Source organism: Pyrus communis, chromosome 1 (genome assembly GCF_963583255.1).
Source record: "Pyrus communis chromosome 1, drPyrComm1.1, whole genome shotgun sequence".
In the NCBI taxonomy this organism is placed as follows: Eukaryota; Viridiplantae; Streptophyta; class Magnoliopsida; order Rosales; family Rosaceae; genus Pyrus; species Pyrus communis.
In genome coordinates, this window is record NC_084803.1 from 27,823,690 (window position 1) to 27,829,689 (window position 6,000).

Here is a 6,000-nt window from a genome sequence, read left to right on the forward strand (position 1 = left end):
TCTTGATGCCATTTGTGCTTTTTGCGGATTTGAAGATAGAGATGAGAGGTAGAGATAGTCCCACTGGGCGTGCCAAATTTGTAAACATGAATTTTCCTGAAATAAGAATACGTTTACAAAATAATATTTTGTATTGATTTTGGGGTTACAATCTCTTTTACAATTTGATCCTCTGATTCTATCTTCATAAGGTGCAGATTTGTGAATGAGCTGTTGATCCAAAGGCTCGTCGGGGCTTGATTTAGGGATAAACAGTTGTGTGGATTTGTTGATGTTGTTGATCCAAAGGGCCGTCGAGGCTTGACAAGGCTTGATCTTATGATGAACGGATCTTGAAGGGCTTTTAGGCTTGATCTTGAAGAACATGTGTGTGAATTTGTTGACGTTGTTGATCCAAATGGCCATTGGGGTTTGATCTTAGGATGAACGGATGATGAACGATGAACACTTTCTTCAAGGTCCGTCGGGGCTTGATCTTGAAGGTTGAGGGAAGTTTCTTCAAGGGCTGTCGGAGCTTGATCTTGAAGGAGGATTTGATGAAGAACGAAGAGGGCTTTCTTGATCCTTCGGGATTTGCTTGAGAGCTTTAGAGTTTCAAAACTTCAAGATTTTGGTGTGATGTGAATTGGTGAAGTGAAATGAATGAAATTGGCTTCTATTTATAGACTTTTTCAAGGCCTAACTTTAAATATAATATTCAGATAAAATAAATCATTTCTGCCAGGTGTTGACACATGTCATATTTGATGACTTTTCTGATTTATTTCGATTTTTCATTGAATCACCTGCTACGTGTAAAATTTATGTGACATGTAAGCGTTGAAATTTTAATTATTGGTCAACATTTATTTCACCGAAATTTCAATGTTTACAATCATACCCTTTATTAAAAGAAAAAAGGGGTGCAAATACTCTTTAATTTTAAGGATAATTGTAATGTAATTACATTCACACATAATATTTTCCCTTAAAAATGTAATATGACATTCAATGCAAAGGTCAATTTTAGAAATTTTCTGTTATATTGATTATAACCTTACCACATGTATTCACATACTGAAAACTTTGATTATTATAGTGTAATCTTACTTAATTGTCTTCTAATTCAGACGTTGATTGTTAATATGAATAACGGGATTAGATGGGATTAAGGAAAAGGAACCTGATGTCCTAGTGTTTCCAACATTAATCTTTCATAATTAATACACTTTTTACTTGTTATTCCATCTGTTATTATTGTTATTCCATCTGTTATTATTAAGTGCATTTGGACCTTCACATATTTAGTTTTGCCATAATAATTCTCATGTTTTTTATTTTTAATTTGAATCTATCGTAATTGTAAATTTAGTTTGATCCGATCCTTGTTGGAACGACACTTACTTATTACTATATTACTTGAATGATATTGTGCGCTTGCAATTATCACACAAAGTTTTTGGCGCCGTTGTCGAGGATCGAGTTTAATTTAATTTGCTTTTGTGATATTTTTATTTTCTTTTATTTTTATTAATTTTTGTTTAAATTCTTTTGGTGCATTCTCACTCTTTTTAATTGTTTCTTGAATGTGAATGCTTATAATGCGTTCGTCGGATTGCGTACTACTTGAGTTTGAACTTGAAATTGAGAAAACTCTTCAGGAAATAAGTAAGGAACAAAGAGAAGTCAGTGAGAAAGAAAATTGGCAAGAGGATAAGATGGTGTTAGTTTTGAATGAGATGATGGGATCCACTACTACGTAAAATAGTTATTACAACGAACAAGAAATCGTCACGTAAATAAGAAATTTGCCGTATAAAATTATAAACGACGAAAACTTAGTCGCCCCAAGTTGGTTTTCTTTATCTAACTTTAATTTTTGAGGGGTTTCTTTGTTCTGCGCAAGGTGACACACCCCGACCGAGATCAGGGTGTGCTGGCCGTCACACGAAGGTGACGTAGCCATGTGCACGTGCGGAAGCTAATAAAGTAGTAATATAAAAGTACGAATAAATTAAAAACTAGCATACAAAGTACTAAACAAGTGCTAGCGTAAGTGAAACACAATTCAGAGCAGGTCTACAGCAGTCCAAAAGAAAAGTAGCGACAATAGTACACCCGGAGGTGACCCTACAATGGTGAGTGTCTGTCAGAAACGCCGGAAAAGCCCTCTGGGAGACCACCGAAACCGCTAAGCAACTAGAACCTGGAGGGGCGCAAAACAAAAGCGTGAGTGGGCAAAAACAAAACTCTTTGAAAACCATTTAGTAAAATACTTTCTAACCCCTCGCCGTAAAACCTGTATACTTCCCAGAAAATAAACATATATACGTATGTATAAATATGCTAAACATGCTCAAGGGTATGCCAATCATGCTCCAGAATATGCCATGTCAGAACCTCATAATGAATGCAAGTGCTCAGGTATGAATCACATCAATAGCACAACATCTGGCAGCCGGAGTCACCTAACGTGACCTGTACGGCTGCATATAGAGCTCAAATCTCAAACTCAATAACTGAACAACTGAACCTGCCCACGAGTCGGAACCACCTAAAGTGGTCTGTACGACAGGCCTGGGTGTAACATATATATACGCTCTAGTGCTACGATCACGTGAAGACTGTGCGAATAATCGCGGGTCACCTACGAGTCGGAACAACCTAAAGTGGTCTGTACGACAGGACTGTGCACCTAACTTGGATCCAAGCTGAGTGTGTGGTGCGGGAGGTGAACATCACGTGAAGGACTGTGCCCTACTCTGGGCGGGAGCACTAACACCGGGGGTGTAGGTTATGAGCTCTCTAAGCATCTCAAACTACTGCTGAAAGTAAATAGGAATACCACTTACCTGGCACTTACCTGTGCGTCCACAGCACCCAATATGCATATGTATATATATATATACCACTACTAATGCATGTGATGATGCATAAACAATAATAATATGGTGCATGGCATAACGTAAATAACCCTTTTTAATCAATTTCTGGGAATATAAATGTATATAGGTATATACGGAAAACAAAAGCCCACTCACTGGTACGTGGAAGGGTCGTAGCCCCCCTGCCTCGAGTGCGAACGCTCGTCCTCGGGGTATGTGTCACCTATATGCGAAATAACTGTCTCAAAACTCAAAACTCGGCCAACTTCGACCACGGTGATCCCAACGTCCAAAATTGTCCAACGAAGCACTCTTAGGCTCCTAGGGACACCACCAAGCTACCTACGAGCTTAGAAATCCCAAAAACTCAATGAATAATTTTTGCATGAACAGTACTCGAATCGGCCATTGTCGAATCGACGTGAAAACGAAGGATTCTCACCTGAAAATGGTATGGTTGTGCTCCCCTCGACCTCACGAGTTCAATGGTGTAGTTGGTTCCCTCGATCTGCTAAGGTTTGGGTGAGTTTGGTGTTTGTCCGTACGTCGAAAGAATAAGAAGAAGGAAGGGAGAAAGAGAGAGACACGGGACAGAGACAGAGGAAGGGTAGGGAGAGACAGTGAGTGTGCAGGTGTGTGTGTGTGGCCCAACACCTGCCACAATACACAAAACAACCAACACACGTGACGAAAATGAACTAGGGGCAAATATGTAATTTCACATGTGCGTTCTAATAATCCCGGGACGGGATGTCACACAAGGCTCGTAAAGAAAGGTATTGCATAACGAAAAGAAAACACTTCGTCGTGCAAACAATTATACACGACGAAAAACTATGTCGTCACTTCAAATTAATAGGGGCGAAGACAATTCGTCGCATATACCTGTGGGTGTGATGAAACTAAACTCGTCGCATGAAGATTAGAGGGACAAAGGGTTTCATGGCGCAAGGCAGAAGCGACGAAGAGATTCTTTGTCACGTAAAGTTTTAAGGGACAAAGGTTTCTTACGCAATGAAGAACGAGGTCATCGCGTAAAACGAATAGGGATGAAGTTTATTTATCGCATATCTATATTCGCGATGAAACAGGACTGGTCGCATGAAGATTAGAGGGACAAAGGGTTCATGCCGCAAGAACAGAGTGACGAAGAGATCATTTGTTGCATAAAGTTTTAAGGGACAAAGGTTTCTTTATCGCAAGATTTAACTCTATCGTCACTTTAGTTAATAGTGATGACGAATTATTGCGTTGCGCATTTCAATTTTTTTTAATTGTTTATAATCTGAATTTCAAAACAAAATAATTTTGTTTGGTTAAATTTAATTAAGAACATTAATTGATAAAGAAGAATATTAATTTAAAATAAATATGGAAAATGTATGTACTAGAGGGAAATTTTTTAAATGTATGAATGTTTAATTAAAAAAAACTACAATAAAAAGTCATCAAAGTCAACTTTTATGGTCGGCTGTGCTGGGTCGGGGTCCTAGGATGTCGAAGTAAAAGGATGAGGTGTAGCGGCGGGCAGCTGAAGTCCTGCGATGATCTAGGTCATCTTAGACTCTTGGGCAATAATATGAGCTTCCTGGGTGGCGATATGGGCAAATTGCGTTGCAATGTGCTTATGTTGGACCGCTATTTGATGCTCGAGTTATGCTACTTTCTCCGTCAATGATGCGACTTGTCCCAAGGTAGAGGTGGAAGAGGTGGCTCCTATCTCATGATGGCGGGATTTTTCCATACCCCGATACACCTTCCCTGGCCTAGGACTGAGTCCCTGGTCGAAGGTGTCCGTCATGATATGGAGACCTGCATCCTTGGGGGAGGAGGGGGAAGGGGGCACCTCCTCTATCGGGGTGTCAAAGGGAAGCTGGAAAGCCATTTCCTCAAGGACAACCTAGCTCCAATCCACCATAGTAGCCTATAATTATAAAAGCAAGTTAATTAATATTTATATAACATTTATTTAAAATGAATAAGAGTTATAAATTTAAAAATTACAAAAACTTACATGGAACCCCTCTATGAACTCATCCTCGGGATGCACGTACACTTTCTTGAACATGTCAATCTCCGAAAACTTCGACCTCGCCTGCATTAAAAAATAATAAAAATTAGTTATTAGTTGTGTAATTTATAGTAAGACTAACAACTTTTTTATGGAACAAATGTGGTTACCCGACATCGCTTCTCCATCCTATATGAAAAGCGTTAGGAGCCGCAATGGTGGAGAAGCTTCTTCTTCGACCTATTTATTGTGTTGGCCTTGGCGCTTTTCTATTAAAAGGAAATGAATCGTATTAGTGCCAATATTATTTATAAAGTATTAAAATATTATTAATCTATAATAATTATATAATTCACTTACCAAGTATTTTTCGTCCTGAAAATGGGTGCAGAGCGAGGCCCAATTGTCTAATCTTTCGAAATACTTGTAGAGGTAGCTCTTCCACTGAGTGAACCGGCTGATGAAAAGTTCTTGGATGTACTTGGCTTGATTGGCATCAAGGTCCTCGAGGTCATAGTGATGTTGCAAATACGAAACAAATTAATCAAAGTTAATAGTTATTAAATTTCACAACTTTACTTACAAAATAATGAAGAAAAAAAAAACTCTACTAACCGATATCTCATGAAGAACGGAGTCCTTGGTCTTCTGTGGGGCAAGTCTCCAAGCCTCCCATTTGATAGAAGCATATTTAGGCGACTTAGTTAGCTTGTTTTCTTACATTTATGTTGTTAGTTCATAGTTATTTTAGTATTTTGAGCTATTTATCGTGTGTTTGTAGGTCCAAATGGTTAAAGTAGCAAGAAAGTGCAATTTGGAGCAGTTTTGGGCTTGGAATGATTAGCACATGCTTGGAGCAAGGTGGATGGCCGAAATTGAAGACCAAAGGAGGCTAGGAATCTGCTAAAGAGGTGGAAGAAATTAATTCAAGACTTGGAAGAAAAGAAATCAGCTACAAAGAAGGAAACATGAGTCAAACTTCCTTATTTTGACTTTGCTTTCCTAATCTTTTCTTACATGAGTTCCAGCTACCAAAGAGGGTCCCTAATCAATTTAGGACACTTAAATATAAGTTCTAGAAGCCTTAATCCCAGCCAAAGGGGGATGCCGCACCACCTTACCATT